Source organism: Dendrobates tinctorius, unplaced genomic scaffold (genome assembly GCF_039654945.1).
Source record: "Dendrobates tinctorius isolate UK_male_01 unplaced genomic scaffold, ASM3965494v1 ptg000230l, whole genome shotgun sequence".
NCBI classification, from domain to species: domain Eukaryota; kingdom Metazoa; phylum Chordata; class Amphibia; order Anura; family Dendrobatidae; genus Dendrobates; species Dendrobates tinctorius.
Window position 1 is genome coordinate 3,377,683 of NW_027361897.1, and position 16,287 is coordinate 3,393,969.

Sequence of the window (16,287 nt, forward strand, 5' to 3'; positions counted from 1 at the left end):
CCATGGATTCACTTCAGGGAATACTTCAGATCCATCACCGTGTCCTCCTCCGATCCGATAGTGCGAATAGCGGGATCGCCTTGGACCCGGGGCCAGGTGAGCGAATCATGATATGTCCTGCATCAGGAGGCTCAGGTAGGCATTACAATGAGAGCTGGGCTGCTATAGTATCTTTATAGAATCTTTCTCTCTCTGTTTTTCTTTCTCTCTCTAATCTTTCCTTCTTTCTCTCTCTGTTCTTTCTTTCCCCTTTCTTTCGCTCTCTAATCTTTCTTTCTCTCTATTCTTTCCTCTCTTTCTCACTTCCTTTCTCTCTGTTCTTTCATTCCCCTCTTCCTTTCACTTTCTTTCTTTTGCTCTGTTCTTTCTTTCCCCTCTTTCTCTCTCTGTTCGTTCTCTCTGTTTTTCCTTTATCGTTCTTTCCTCTCTTTCTCTCTCTGTTCTTTCTCTCTGTTCTCTTGCTTTTTTTCTTTCCCATCTTTCTTTTTCATCTCTCTTTTATTTCTTTCTCTCTCTCTCTGTTCTTTCCTCTCTTTCTCTCTCTGTTCTTTCTCTCTCTCTGTTCTCTTGCTTTTTTTTCTCTCTCTCTCTGTTCTTTCTTTACCATCTTTCTTTCTTTCCCATCTCTCTCTCTGTTCTTTCTTCTCTTTCTTTCTCTGTTCTTTCCTTCTTTCCCCTTTCTTTCTCTTTCTGTTCTTTAATTCTTTCCCCTCTTTCTTTCTCTCCCTCTCTGTTCTTTCCTTCCCCTCTTTCTTTTTTTCCTCTCTCTCTGTTCTTTTTCTTTCCCCTCTTTCTTTCTCTCTCTGTTTTTTCTCTTTGTTCTTTCTTTCCCCTCTTTCTTTCTCTCTCTGTTCTTTCTTTCCCTTTTCTTTTTTTATCTCTGTTCCTTCTTACCCCTTTCTTTCTCTGTTCTTTTTTCTATCTCTGTTCTTTCTTTCCCCTTTCTTTCTCTCTAATCTTTCTTTCTTTCCCTCTCTGTTCTCTTTCTTTCCTTTTTCTTTCTTTATCTGTTCTTTCTTTCTTTCCCCTCTTTCTTTCTCTGTTCTTTCTTTCCCTTCTTTCTCTCTCCCTCTGTTCTTTTTTCCCCTCTTACTTTTTTCTCTGTTATTTTTTCTGTCCCCTCTTTCTCTGTTCTTTCTTCTTTTTTTTCTCTTTCTTTCTCTCTGTTCTTTTCTTTCTTTCTCTCTGTTCTTACTTTCTTTCCCTTCTTTCTCTCTCTCATTTCTATCTCTCTGTTTTCTTTTTTCTCTCTGTTCTTTCTTTTCCTCAGTACCAGTAAGTGTACCCACAGTACCAGCCACTGTGCCCTCAGTACCAGTCAGTGTGATCAGCAGTGCTAAATGGATGTGTTTGGGGCATGGACATGGGTGTGACTAGTTGTGAAATGGGTGTGGTTAGAGGCATGGCCTAAAATTTACCGCTGAGCGCGCCGCAGCCTTTGTCCCTCTTTCCCGTCTTCAAAAGTTGGGAGGTATATTATACCTGCATGTCTCACGACTGTTAGACAGCTGCAACACATGTGGGGATTGCCTGTTTGTTAGACAATCCCTGCATGTGTTGCGGACACAGGACAGCGCCGAGACATGCAGGTGCAGCGACTCGAACATATTTTTCGAGCATGCTGAAGTCACTCGGTTAGCACCAGAGCATGTTCAAATAGCACCTTATCTGACCACGTTCACTCATCAATAAAATGAAATAAAGTAGGATAAAAGCAAAAAAGTGACTTTAAAAAATGCAAATGAAGCATCTGGCCCATAGTGTGACAATTGAATCTTTCAGGTTCTCGTTCACATCACTGTATTTTCAGTTTGAGTGTTATTCAATGGGGTCGTGCAGATGACTGACTTTTTTCACTGACTGAATCTACAGGTGAAAAAAATTAAATCACAGCATGCACTATTTTTTTTTCTGGAAATCGGATGAGATTCGCCCATTCAAGTCTATGGGAGCACAAAAAAATAAAAATAAACTGTGGCTACACACAGCATTCAATTTTTTTATGGATACATTGCAATTCTGTAACATAGAAAACTGTACATGATCTTGGTCTGTACAACAGACTGCACACAGATGACAAGTGAGAAAAATAATATCTGGATAAAACTCGGAATAATTTTTATCCGCTCGTGTGTTCACCCTGAGTTTTTAGAGCAGAAACGCTTCCAAAACCATGAGATCGCCAAAAAAATCATATCCCTGATTCATCATATGTCTCCGCCTTCAGACAAATTGAACATGAAGAGGAAGTCAGAGATCAGCTGCAGCCTGAACGTCCTCTTCATGTTCAATCTGTATGTAGGCGAGGACAGTGACGCCAGTTCTGATTGGGTGCAGGGGTTAAGTGTCACAACACCGGACAAAAGTCCTGGGGAGAACGATTGCCGACACCGCGGGAACGGCGCCAGCACAGGAGGTGAGTGTAAGTTTTTTCAGGAGGCGTGATGAAGTTCTAACGAAACATGCGTTGGGGCGGCAGAGCCATACATAGCACTATTTACATGTAAAGGTTACATCTCTGATTATTTGTGCCCTTCATATGTTAACAAGTAGAAAAGTTTACCTATGTACTTTCATATTACTCATAGGGTATAATCCAATATACTAATGTATTGCTTCATGTATTTTATTACCACCTAATTTATTTGTATGGGTCCCTGCAACTATGCTTGGCAGTCTCTGACTCTGTGTAAATGTTCAATTTTTCTTTGTATGTTTTAATTGTTCAAATAAAATTTCATATTTAAAGGCATATACACTATTTGGGTTTCCAACCCTTTTTGTGTCATAGTACTTATCAGCAAGGCCGGTCCGATGGGTCTGCCCCGCCTGTATAGGCAGAATCACTGTCCTCCTGCCCTCATTAATGTGGATGACTCGTCCATGAAAAGAAAAAAAAAAAAAAAAAAATCGGGCATGAGCCCTAAATTAGATCATTTCACACTTTGGGTTAAAGGTGCCTGCAGATAAGAGTATGATAAATCACCTGAGTTTCATTCGAAAACTTGGCCGATTTTTTTCCAATTTTCATCAGCTTCTCATCCATGTGCCCGGTAATTATGTACGTGTACAATCTGTTTTCATACAACTACATTAAAACATTTACATGATCACATACAGTTTCTAGGTATATAATAGAAATTCATCTGTAAAAATCAGAGAAACTCTAATTTGTGTGGTATTCGATTTTTTTTCTCACACTCAGACTGTAATGGATGAGTCTCATCACGAGACTTGGATGAAACTAGTGCATGTTGTGATTTGTGTGGGGTCCCCGGTCAGTGCTGTGCCCTCTGTCACGTAATGTCTTGGGACCGTGGGCACTAACCAGGTCCCTTTAACTAGGGGCGCCCTAGTCTATCCATTTTCCCTGGATTACTCCTGAAGGTGGAGACCCTGTACCTTGCTATGATCCTATATCTACCCTTATCTGTCCCTGTCTTCTCCCTCACCCATGGAGGTGGAAGGCCTAAGTGTATAGGATAACAATATCCAGACAAACAATGGTAGATGGACAAATAGGAGGGATAAATAAAAATAACAAACATACAAAATACATTAATCAAACAACAGAGTGGAACACAGGGGAGTAAAAGGAAGGAGAAACAAAATAGGAGAGGATGAAGATGTACACACAAAAAATGCCAAGCAACAATCTCCTGAACAATCTCCAAACACCAACTCCAACCACAAACTACACCTCCAACTCCAAACCAGGCAGCAAGAACTAACACTGGCAATTCCAAAGTGCCAGAGGAAAACAATTATAGGAGACGAGAGTGGCCAAAACTGAACAGCTGAGACAATCCAGATAGGAAAACTCCAGGAGCTCAGCTAAAGAGATTAACCCTTACACTGCTAGCAAGGAAAACAAATGCACAGTTTAATACAATGGTGAAGTACTTCTAACCAGTGCAGGCGTTCGTGAAACCAGATGCCGCAATCTTCTAACTCCTCTCTGTCGCAATATTCCCATGACACCCTCCTTGGTCTGTGCTGTGCCCTCCCCAGTCCTGTGTCTTCCCCGGCCAGTGCAGTGCACAATCAGTGCCCTCTCCGGTCAGTGTAGTTTAGTTCCCTGCTTGCTCTACATGATCAGTGCTCTCTCCGATCCTGTGGCCTGCACAATCAGTGCTCTCCCCTCTCTGGTATTGTGACCTCCTTTGTCTGTGCTGTTTCTTTTCCAGTCAGTACTGTTTCTTCTTTGGTCAGTACTGTGTCCTCCTTGCTCTGTGCCCTCCCCAGTTAGTACTGTGCCCTCCTTGGTCAGGGCTGTGCCCTCCTTGCTCTATGCCCTCCCGGGTTAGTACTGTGCCCTCCTTGGTCACAACAGTTCTCTCCTTGCTCTGTACCCTCTCCGGTCAGTACTGTGCTCTCCTTGCTCTGTGCCCTCCCCGGTCAGTACTATGCCCTCCTTGCTCTTTGCCCTCCCTGGTCAGTAATGTCACCTCCTTGCTCTGTGCCTTCCCCGGTTAGTACTGTGCCCTACTTGCTTTGTGCCCTCCCTGGTCAGTGCTATGCCCTTCTTGTTCTGTGCCCTGCCTGGCCAGTGCTGTGCCCTCCTTGCTCTGTACCCTCCTCAGTCAGTACTGTGCCCTCCCCGGTCAGTGCTGTGTCTTCCTTGGTCAGTGATGTGCCCTCCTTGCTCTGTGCCCTCCTCAGTCAGTGCTGTGTCCTCCCCGATCAGTGCTGTGCCCTCCTTGCTCTGTGCCCTCCCCAGTCAGTACTGTGCCCTCCTTGCTCTGTGCCCTCCTTGGTCAGTGCTGTGCCCTCCTTGCTCTGTGCCTTCCCCGGTCAGTGCTGTGCCCTCCTTACTCTGTGCCCTCTTTGCTTTGTGCCCTCCCGGGTCAGTGCTGTGCCCTCCCCGGTCAGTGCTGTGCTCTCCATGCTCTGTACCCTCCTCAGTCAGTGCTGTGCTCTCCTTGCTCTGTGCTGTGCATTCCCTGGCCAGTGCTGTGCCCTCCTTGCTCTGTGCCCTCCCCGATCAGTGCTGTGCCCTCCTTGCTCTGTGCACTCCCCGGTCGGTGTTGTGCCCTCCTTACTCTGTGCCCTCCCTGGTCAGTGCTGTGCTCTCCATGCTCTGTACCCTCCTCCGTCAGTGCTGTGCTCTCCTTGCTCTGTGCTGTGCATTCCCTGGCCAGTGCTGTGCCCTCCTTGCTCTGTGCCCTCACCGGTCAGTGCTGTGCCCTCCTTGCTCTGTGCCCTCCCCAGTCAGTGCTGTGCCCTCCTTGCTCTGTGCCCTCCCCGGTCAGTGCTGTGCCCTTCTTGCTCTGTGCCCTCCCCGGTCAGTGCTGTGCTCTCCTTGCTCTGTGCCCTCCCCGGTCAGTGCTGTGCTCTCCATGCTCTGTACCCTCCTTACTCTGTGCCCTCCGCGGTCAGTGCTGTGCCCTCCCCGGTCAGTGCTATGCCCTCCATGCTCTGTACCCTCCTCAGTCAGTGCTGTGCTCTCCTTGCTCTGTGCTGTGCATTCCCTGGCCAGTGCTGTGCCCTCCTTGCTCTGTGCCCTCCCCGATCAGTGCTGTGCCCTCCTTACTCTGTGCCCTCCCCAGTCAGTGCTGTGCCCTCCTTGCTCTGTGCACTCCCAGGTCGGTGCTGTGCCCTCCTTGCTCTGTGCCCTCCCCGGTCAGTGCTGTGCTCTCCTTGCTCTGTGCCCTCCCCGGTCAGTGCTGTGCTCTCCTTGCACTGTGCCCTCCCCGGTCAGTGCTGTGCTCTCCATGCTCTGTACCCTCCTTACTCTGTGCCCTCCCCGGTCAGTGCTGTGCCCTCCCTGGTCAGTGCTGTGCTCTCCATGCTCTGTACCCTCCTCAGTCAGTGCTCTGCTCTCCTTGCTCTGTGCTGTGCATTCCCTGGCCAGTGCTGTGCCCTCCTTGCTCTGTGCCCTCCCCGGTCAGTGCTGTGCCCTCCTTGCTCTGTGCCCTCCCCAGTCAGTGCTGTGCCCTCCTTGCTCTGTGCCCTCCCCGGTCAGTGCTGTGCCCTCCTTGCTCTGTGCCCTCCCCGGTCAGTGCTGTGCTCTCCTTGCTCTGTGCCCTCCCCGGTCAGTGCTGTGCTCTCCATGCTCTGTGCCCTCCCCAGTCAGTGCTGTGCTCTCCTTGCTCTGTGCCCTCCCCGGTCAGTGCTGTGCTCTCCATGCTCTGTACCCTCCTCAGTCAGTGCTGTGCTCTCCTTGCTGTGCTGTGCATTCCCTGGCCAGTGCTGTGCCCGCCTTGCTCTGTGCCCTCCCCAGTCAGTGCTGTGCTCTCCTTGCTCTGTACTGTGCATTCCCTGGCCAGTGCTGTGCCCTCCCTGGTCAGTGCTGTGCCCTCCCCGGTCAGTGCTGTGCTCTCCTTGCTCTGTACCCTTCTCAGTCAGTGCTGTGCATTCCCTGACCAGTGCTGTGCCCTCCTTGCTCTGTGCCCTCCCCAGTCAGTGCTGTGCCCTCCTTGCTCTGGACCCTCCCCGGTCAGTGCTGTGCTCTCCTTGCTCTGGGCCCTCCCCGGTCAGTACTGTGCCCTCCTTGCTCTGTGCCCTCACCGGTCAGTGCTGTGCCCTCCTTACTCTGTGCTTTCCCCGGTTCAGTGCTGTGCCCTCCTTGCTCTGTGCCCTCCTCTGTCAGTGCTGTGCCCTCCCCGGTCAGTGCTGTGCCCTTCTTGCTCTGTGCCCTCCCCGGTCAGTGTTGTGCTCTCCTTGCTCTGTACCCTCCTCTGTCAGTGCTGTGCCCTCCTTGCTCTGTGCTGTGCCCTCCTTGCTCTGTTCCCTCCTCTGTCAGTGCTGTGCCCTCCCCGGTCAGTGCTGTGCACTCCATGCTCTGTTCCCTCCCTGGCCAGTGCTGTGCCCTCCTTGCTCTGTTCCCTCCCCAGTCAGTGCTGTGCCTTCCCTGGCCAGTGCTGTGCCCTCCTTGCTCTGTACCCTCCTCTGTCAGTGCTGTGCCCTCCTTGCTCTGTACTCTCCTCAGTCAGTGCTGTGCCCTCCTTGCTCTGTGCCCTCCCCGGTCAGTGCTGTGCACTCTATGCTCTGTACCCTCCTCTGTCAGTGCTGTGCCCTCCTTGCTCTGTTCCCTCCTCTGTCAGTGCTGTGCCCTCCCCGGTCAGTGTTGTGCACTCCATGCTCTGTTCCCTCCCTGGCCAGTGCTGTGCCCTCCTTGCTCTGTTCCCTCCCCAGTCAGTGCTGTGCCCTCCTTGCTCTGTACCCTCCTCTGTCAGTGCTGTGCCCTCCTTGCTCTGTACTCTCCTCAGTCAGTGCTGTGCCCTCCTTGCTCTGTACCCTCCTCTGTCAGTGCTGTGCCCTCCTTACTCTGTACCCTCCTCTGTCAGTGCTGTGCCCTCCTTGCTCTGTGCCCTCCCCGCTCTGTACCCTTCTCAGTCAGTGCTGTGCCCTCTTTGCTCTGTACCCTCCTCAGTCAGTGCTGTGCCCTCCTTGCTCTGTTCCCTCCTCAGTCAGTGCTGTGCCCTCCTTGCTCTGTTCCCTCCTCAGTCAGTGCTGTTCCCCCCTTGCTCTGTTCCCTCCTCTGTCAGTGCTGTGCCCTCCTTGCTCTGTTCCCTCCTCTGTCAGTGCTGTGCCCTCCTTGCTCTGTTCCCTCCTCTGTCAGTGCTGTGCCCTCCTTGCTCTGTTCCCTCCTCTGTCAGTGCTGTGCCCTCCTTGCTCTGTTCCCTCCTCTGTCAGTGCTGTGCCCTCCTTGCTCTGTTCCCTCCTCTGTCAGTGCTGTGCCCTCCTTGCTCTGTTCCCTCCTCTGTCAGTGCTGTGCCCTCCTTGCTCTGTTCCCTCCTCTGTCAGTGCTGTGCCCTCCTTGCTCTGTACCCTCCTCAGTCAGTGCTGTGCCCTCCTTGCTCTGTTCCCTCCTCAGTCAGTGCTGTGCCCCCCTTGCTCTGTTCCCTCCTCTGTCAGTGCTGTGCCCTCCTTGCTCTGTTCCCTCCTCTGTCAGTGCTGTGCCCTCCTTGCTCTGTTCCCTCCTCTGTCAGTGCTGTGCCCTCCTTGCTCTGTTCCCTCCTCTGTCAGTGCTGTGCCCTCCTTGCTCTGTTCCCTCCTCTGTCAGTGCTGTGCCCTCCTTGCTCTGTTCCCTCCTCTGTCAGTGCTGTGCCCTCCTTGCTCTGTACCCTCCTCAGTCAGTGCTGTGCCCTCCTTGCTCTGTACCCTCCTCTGTCAGTGCTGTGCCCTCCTTGCTCTGTTCCCTCCTCTGTCAGTGCTGTGCCCTCTTTGCTCTGTTCCCTCCTCTGTCAGTGCTGTGCCCTCCTTGCTCTGTTCCCTCCTCTTTCAGTGCTGTGCCCTCCTTGCTCTGTACCCTCCTCTGTCAGTGCTGTGCCCTCTTTGCTCTGTTCCCTCCTCTGTCAGTGCTGTGCCCTCTTTGCTCTGTTCCCTCCTCTGTCAGTGCTGTGCCCTCTTTGCTCTGTACCCTCCTCTGTCAGTGCTGTGCCCTCCTTGCTCTGTTCCCTCCTCTGTCAGTGCTGTGCCCTCCTTGCTCTGTTCCCTCCTCTGTCAGTGCTGTGCCCTCTTTGCTCTGTTCCCTCCTCTGTCAGTGCTGTGCCCTCCTTGCTCTGTACCCTCCTCTGTCAGTGCTGTGCCCTCCTTGCTCTGTACCCTCCTCTGTCAGTGCTGTGCCCTCTTTGCTCTGTTCCCTCCTCTGTCAGTGCTGTGCCCTCCTTGCTCTGTTCCCTCCTCTGTCAGTGCTGTGCCCTCTTTGCTCTGTTCCCTCCTCTGTCAGTGCTGTGCCCTCCTTGCTCTGTTCCCTCCTCTGTCAGTGCTGTGCCCTCTTTGCTCTGTTCCCTCCTCTGTCAGTGCTGTGCCCTCTTTGCTCTGTTCCCTCCTCTGTTAGTGCTGTGCCCTCTTTGCTCTGTACCCTCCTCTGTCAGTGCTGTGCCCTCCTTGCTCTGTTCCCTCCTCTGTCAGTGCTGTGCCCTCTTTGCTCTGTTCCCTCCTCTGTCAGTGCTGTGCCCTCCTTGCTCTGTTCCCTCCTCTGTCAGTGCTGTGCCCTCCTTGCTCTGTTCCCTCCTCTGTCAGTGCTGTGCCCTCTTTGCTCTGTTCCCTCCTCTGTCAGTGCTGTGCCCTCTTTGCTCTGTTCCCTCCTCTGTCAGTGCTGTGCCCTCTTTGCTCTGTTCCCTCCTCTGTCAGTGCTGTGCCCTCCTTGCTCTGTTCCCTTCTCTGTCAGTGCTGTGCCCTCTTTGCTCTGTTCCCTCCTCTGTCAGTGCTGTGCCCTCTTTGCTCTGTTCCCTCCTCTGTCAGTGCTGTGCCCTCTTTGCTCTGTTCCCTCCTCTGTCAGTGCTGTGCCCTCTTTGCTCTGTTCCCTCCTCTGTCAGTGCTGTGCCCTCTTTGCTCTGTTCCCTCCTCTGTCAGTGCTGTGCCCTCTTTGCTCTGTTCCCTCCTCTGTCAGTGCTGTGCCCTCTTTGCTCTGTTCCCTCCTCTGTCAGTGCTGTGCCCTCTTTGCTCTGTTCCCTCCTCTGTCAGTGCTGTGCCCTCCTTGCTCTGTTCCCTCCTCTGTCAGTGCTGTGCCCTCTTTGCTCTGTTCCCTCCTCTGTCAGTGCTGTGCCCTCTTTGCTCTGTTCCCTCCTCTGTCAGTGCTGTGCCCTCTTTGCTCTGTTCCCTCCTCTGTCAGTGCTGTGCCCTCTTTGCTCTGTTCCCTCCTCTGTTAGTGCTGTGCCCTCTTTGCTCTGTACCCTCCTCTGTCAGTGCTGTGCCCTCCTTGCTCTGTTCCCTCCTCTGTCAGTGCTGTGCCCTCTTTGCTCTGTGCTTTCCCCGGTTCAGTGCTGTGCCCGGGGCACAGTTATCTGGTCAGGCAGTGGACTTTCAGCCTTTTCGTCCGTTGAGCAGACCCTGCCGGGGCCCCTCCGTGCTCCCAGGCCCAGTATGGAGCGGCTGACGGCAGGGGGCGTGCCCTGTGCTGCAGCCAGTGGGGAGGAGGCAGGGGGTTGTCCGATCTGACTGTCCCAGCAGCAGTGCTACCATAGAGCAGACCGGGGGAGAGTGTGAGGTCCCGGGGACTCTGCTGGAGACTTACTGGATTATCCGTGTCCCAGAGCCCGGGCTGGCGCTGCCCTTCTGCCAGGTAGGCACTTCTCTCCATACTGCGCTGTGTGCAGGGGCAGGACGGCACTGTGTGGCTGGCATTGTGTAATGAATTGCATGTGAGATGCAGCTGGACACGGGCAGAGGAGGGGGACAGATTTAAAGAGCCCTGCTCCCATGGTGGGGCATAGATCTGAGCAAGTTTGAGGCTAACTTTTGATAATCTTTGCGTTCCAAGAGGTTCTGCAGCAGCTTTATGGGATGCAAATTATCAAATATGCATTTAAAAATCTTGAATTAATTTTTGTTTTATAGTTTTCTAACAATTATAACAACGTCTGGTGAATACGTCCCATAAATTATAATTATGCTGCAAAGTGAACAAAGCGCTTGTAATATCCACATATTGTACGACGAGGCGACCGGCGTGTTGTGGCCCGAGCCAAGTCTCCCAGCTTGTAATTTGCAAAGTTGGGAGAAGCCCCTGGGAGCCGTGAGAGATTAGTGGTGAGCGACTAAAGTGATAGTGGGGATGGATCAGCGAGATCCCGCGCCAATCCGACCGCAGGGGCAGTGATCACGGCAGCTCCCCGGGGGATCCGATTGCTGGGGGCCGTAATCTTCACCTGCCCAAATATATAGGACGCGGAAGATGTTGCTGTGATTGAGGCAATTGATGAATGTGGAGTCATTCGCTATGATATTTGCAGAATTTGGACTGTTCCTCTATAACAGGGGTAGAGAATTAACTTTCCTGAGGGGCCACATGTGAGACCGTGACTGTCGTGGGGGGCCAAACCAATAGGCAGAAATGAATTCTACTCTCTTGTTTTATATTAATTGTATGCCTTAATATTGACCAAAAGTAAGTATGCTGACCCGCCCCTATATACTGTATGAGCCCCTTTATTTATGAGGCCAAACATGCAGCCCCTTTTATGCAGCATGAAGCCAAACACGCAGTCCCCCCCATATACAGTATGAGCCCACACACAGTCCCCCTATATACAGTTTGAGCCCCCACACAGTCCCCTTTTACACAGCATGAGGCCATAGATGCAGCCCCCCATGTCATCACATCTACTGTCTCAGTCGCACACCCTGATTGGCGTAAGAAGGCGTCGGCGGCTCCATCCGCCACCATTGTAGTCACCACCATCTTAACTCTCAGCAGGCAGATAATGGTGAAATTGGGAGGAGGGCGGCCACATCATGCGGCCAGGGTTTTCAGCCCATCGGACAGAGGGCCGGATGTGGCCCATAGGTCACCCTTTGCCCTGTTCTGATCTATGGGAAATATGTTCTCCGCTGCTTGAATGGTTGACATTTGCCCCGACAGCTAAACGTGACATCCGTGTCATCAAGCCGGTGGTTCGTGCCCATTAGCCTCTGCTTGGTAGGCGTCTGTGGTCACATGTGGGACGCACGTGTCTATGAGGTCGGCCGTGTTTCTCTTTATGATCCGTCACTTGATATTTAGGTGATTGTTCTGCTTCTGAAAAATCATGCAATGAATACAAGTATACATACTCATACCTTGGGCAGAGGCGGTCTGATCATCATATTCTTCATTTATATGGGGCCAACATGGCTGCACAATTGAGAGAAGTATAAGAAAACGTCAAAAGACCCTCCAGCTGCTCTTAAAGCCCCCATATACATTAGATAGCTGTTAACAGCTCTCTCCCGAGTCCTCCATACACATCATTGTACCGGATTCTTCTCTCCTACAATTGTTGTCAGGAGCCCCCCATACACAGTATCCTTCTCTCCTCCAATTGTTGTCAGGAGCCCCCCATACCCATACATAGTATCCCTCTCTCCTCCAATTGTTGTCAGGAGCCCCCCATACTCAGTATCCTTCTCTCCAATTGTTGTCAGGAGCCCCCCATACACAGTATCCCTCTCTCCTCCAATTGTTGTCAGGAGCCCCCCATACTCAGTATCCTTCTCTCCAATTGTTGTCAGGAGCCCCCCCATATGCAGTAGACTGTTGGTCGGTTGGCCTTTAGTCTAATGTTGATGGGGGATTTCAATTGTCACATCATGGAATAGAGGCTGCAGAGCTGAATAAAATGTTCTTTTTTATTTTTTTTATTTTGTAATTTCTCCTCTCCTTTGTGGAGATATTATCTTTGTAAAGTTTAGGTTATATTTTATAAGTCCAAAGGGACAGTACCGGTGGTTAGGTCATAAGAACAGTGAACATACCTTCTCCTGTGAGCCATGTAACGACCGCCTTGATCTCTGCACCTACTGCTGTACTAGAGTGCAGAGCTGAGTGTCATGACAAACACCTCTTATAGCTTTCACCTCACAGCAGTCAGTGTGGGGGGGGATACAGCAGGACTTACAGGGCTGTGAGAGGAGAGCTGCAGAGGTGGTTGTAATCGCACTAGGCTCTGCTGTATCGCCCCTCACACTGACTGCTGTTAGATGAGGTGTTTTTAAAGACACTCAGCTCTGCTCTGTACTGCACAGTGGCTGCAGAGATCAGGGCTGTTTACCATTACATCCCACCGGAGAAGGCGTGTTCTTCTGAACTCTTAGGGGTTTTCTTCTTTTCCCCCTGCATAACGCATCCTGCTTATGATTGGTCAACGTCAAGCAGGGGAAAAGTACACACCCTCGAAGAAGAATCTCTAATAACGCCCTATTGGACTTTTCATAAATTATACCTTAAACTTTACAACTTAATATCTCCACAACATGCTGGTGAAAAGTCCTCACAGGTCTGTTCACATGCGCACACGTCACCACTTCTGTATTTTTTTTTTTTCTCACTTCGGGTTTTAGCTTACAAATACTGATGTAAAATACGGACCAAATACTGGATGTGTGCCCATGGTTTAAGGGTTTGTTCACATGCTGCGTTTTTTCCACAGGTAAAAATTAACATTGTAGAGTACCAGCGAATAGAATGAGCTTTCTGAAATCTTATACACGCATCAAGGTTTTTTCTTTCAGATCTGCATCATATCAATTCTTTGAGTTTTCACCCATTCATGTGGATGGGAAAAAGAACGCAAGTGAAAACGAGGCCCAAACCTGCATATTTTACACCGTGCTTTTTATGGAAACACTGTTCTGCTGTAGAAAAAAAATCTGCAATTATTAAACGTGTTCGCACAGTGGCTTTATGTCCTCTGCCTGTTTAGTGCAACCCCATAGACTCAAAGAGGGATTATTAAAAGTGTGATTGGTCTGTATCCCTCTGCTTCTGTTCTGTGTATGAAGAAATCAGGGCTCACTCACACGATCGGAGAAGGATCAGTTATGTTACTGACACTCGACTTAGGCCTCTTTCACATATCCGTTTTTTTTAATCTGGCACGATGCGGCGAAAAGTGTGAAAACCGGATCCGAAATTGGATCCGGTTTTGGCACGTAGAATGTAATGATCGCCGCATCGTGCCGGATGGACATACAGCGCCTCCGGTTTTTGCCGGAAACGGCAAACCTGCGCCGTCCGGCATCAGCTAAAAACGTTGGCTGCAACTTTTTTTGCAGCGCCGGACCGGCTTTTTCAACAGCGCATGCGCGGGCACTGTGAGTTTTAACCCCACAAGTGCCCGGCGTAGCGCGCGCTCTCTCTCTCCCCCCCCCCCCCCCTCCGTACATATTGGCTTCCCCGGTGCTGCCTCTCACGCTTGCTCCCGCTGCGGCTCCTTTACCGGCTTCCCTGGTGCTGCCTCTCTCTCCTCTATACATACCGGCTTCCCTGGTGCTGCCTCTCCTCCGTACATACCGGCTTCCCCGGTGCTGCCTCTCTCGCTTGTTCCCGTTGTGGCTCCTTTAAATGTTTTACAAGCCGCATCAGGCGCCGCACCTGCATCCGCTGTCACCGCTGCACGCCTGATCCGGCGGTCCGGCTTTCCGCCACACCCCGCCGGAACAATCAAACCGGATGTGTGAAAGTAGCCTTAGACTCTGATCTGAGTGTCATCACAGGTGCGGAGAAGTTAATTTCTCCATCTTCTCCATTGTAGGTGTCCGCATATATTGGATGGTATCTGAGTGCAGTCCGGTGTTTCTCACACAGATCTGCCTTGCCCCATAGTATAACATTTGGTCCTAGTGCTATCTGATAAAACATCAGATAGCCGTCTGCCATGTTGTTCGCTCATGTGAGCGAGCTCTAACAAAGAAGCAGGGTTTCGGTTTGACGCTCGTAATTCATTGGACAATTTATGAGAGAGGAAGTTCCAGCACTAAGAGTGCTGGAAGAAAGCTGATGAAGAGGCACCACACCTTTTTAAAAGGCGTGGCAATTAACAAGGTCTATGAATCAAGACAGTACCTGAACAGAATACAGGGTGGGCCATTTATATGGATACAACTAAATAAAATGGGAATGGTTGGTGACATCAACTTCCTGTTTGTGGCACATTAGTATATGAGAGGGGGGGAACCTTTCAAGGTGGGTGGTGACAGTGGAGGCCATTTTGAAGTCGGCCATTTTGGATCCAATTTTATTTTTTTCCAATGGGAAGAGGGTCATGTGACACATCAAACTTATTGAGAATTTCACAAGAAGAACAATGGTGTGCTTGGTTTTAACGTAACTTTATTCTTTCATGAATTATTTACAAGTTTATGACCACTTATAAAATGTGTTCAAAGTGCTGCCCATTGTGTTGGATTGTCAATGCCGCCCTCTCCTCCCACTCTTGACACACTGATGGCTGTATGGTGCATAGGGAAGTACATAAGGCTCCACACGTTTGTATGGGTGCTGGATTACGGCATTATCCTATTCCGTGCCTGCATAGAGCCGTCAGCGTTTGGAGTAATCTGATTTAAACATTATGAGTTCTCAGTATATTTTACTGCTTATTATTTTGTCTTTTTGAAAGTTTATATATCGTTTTCCCTAAAACCTGATTCCTTTATTATGCCTTTTAATTCAGAAACGATCATGTTCCATATATAATAACATACACGTATATTATTTTTATTGCAGCCTTTTAACCTGGAGTTGAGAATAGTCCACTTTGTCCCCATATGCCCCTGGGCCTGTTATGTGACCATCCTTTGATTGGAAAGTTTTTCTTAGCTGTAAATGCAACTTCACAGCTATTGGCAACTCCTCATTGTAAATGCTTTTAAAGTAGAGGGAAACTGCCAGGATGTGGAACCATTAAGAGAGGCCGTCGCCTGGGGCCACGATACTAGAAGGTTTGCCATCACTATTCATCAAAGTATTCATTGCTGATTCCTTAGAATTGGGATGCTAAATAGAATTTCATATCCCAATATGCAGAATATCGATGCTGTTATTCTTAATGGCATCAATAAATGCATACTGTATATTGGTATATGAGAAGAAGGATATACAGAAAGTAGAGCAGGCATCGCTTTCTTGGTTCTCACTCATACTATCGCACTTTTTAGTGGTTTGCTCCTCACTACTATCAATCTGTCAATCTATCAGCAATCAGCTGATCGCTATCCAGATTTCCCTTTTTGTTATTCCTATGAATGGTGGATACTAGAACTATTAGAAATCACTTATCTCCAAAAAATTATAGGACTGGAAAGATTTAAATACAGCGCGGTGGCTCAGTGGTTAGCGCTGTTGCTTTGCTGCGTTGGGGTCCTGGGTTCAAATCCCATGTTCTCCTCGTGTGTGGATTTCTCCGATTTCTTCGTACACTTCAAAGACCCACTGATAAAGAATTTAGATGGTGGGGACAGTGATGACGATGATGTCTGTAAAGCGTTGAGTAATATGATGGTGCTATATAAATAAGCATAACAAATGATATTTGATTCATATGTTGCTGTCACAAACATTGGATGGCCAGTGAAGAGGAAATCCTGCTCTAATATCTCACTGAAACACAGAAACAGCAGCACCATGGACATTATAAAGCAGAAATGAGCAGTGTTGCTGTGAATCCAGCATTGTTGAAAGATAAAAGACTTACGGGCTCATGCAGATGTCGGTGCAAATTGGTCCTATGCTGGACGGTCGGACTGCAATGAACAGACATACTGGCCATGAGTCTCTTGACCAGAGCATGACAGCTTTGTATATTCTATGAGTCAGGTGAGCTGCGGTTGTGGAATGAATTACATAACTTTCCTTCGAGACTCTGCTAAACATTGAACAGGTAGTATAGATTTTCCTTTCTTTGCTAAACCTAGAAAGGTCGTAGGTCTGGTCAGTGGTTGACAAATGACTTCTGCACTTTTTAGAACTCTTCTTTGAAATTGTCTGCAGGAGGGGGACAATACTGAAGCCCCAATGAAATAACTACTTTCATAAAACTTGGTCTTATTGGAACAAATATGTAATAAATAATCTGCAAA

At 49.6% G+C, this 16,287-nt stretch overlaps 1 protein-coding gene across 4 annotated transcripts in view; it reads left to right on the forward strand.

Moving 5' to 3' along the window:
* Positions 1 to 9,687: 9,687 nt before the first annotated feature.
* Positions 9,688 to 16,287, forward strand: part of LZTS2 (leucine zipper tumor suppressor 2) — a 156,222-nt gene continuing 149,622 nt past the window's right edge. For all 4 annotated transcript variants that reach the window (XM_073555783.1, XM_073555782.1, XM_073555781.1 and 1 more), the window contains exon 1: positions 9,688 to 10,012. The gene's annotated coding sequence lies outside the window, so the exon portion shown is untranslated. The remainder of the gene's footprint in view (positions 10,013 to 16,287) is intronic.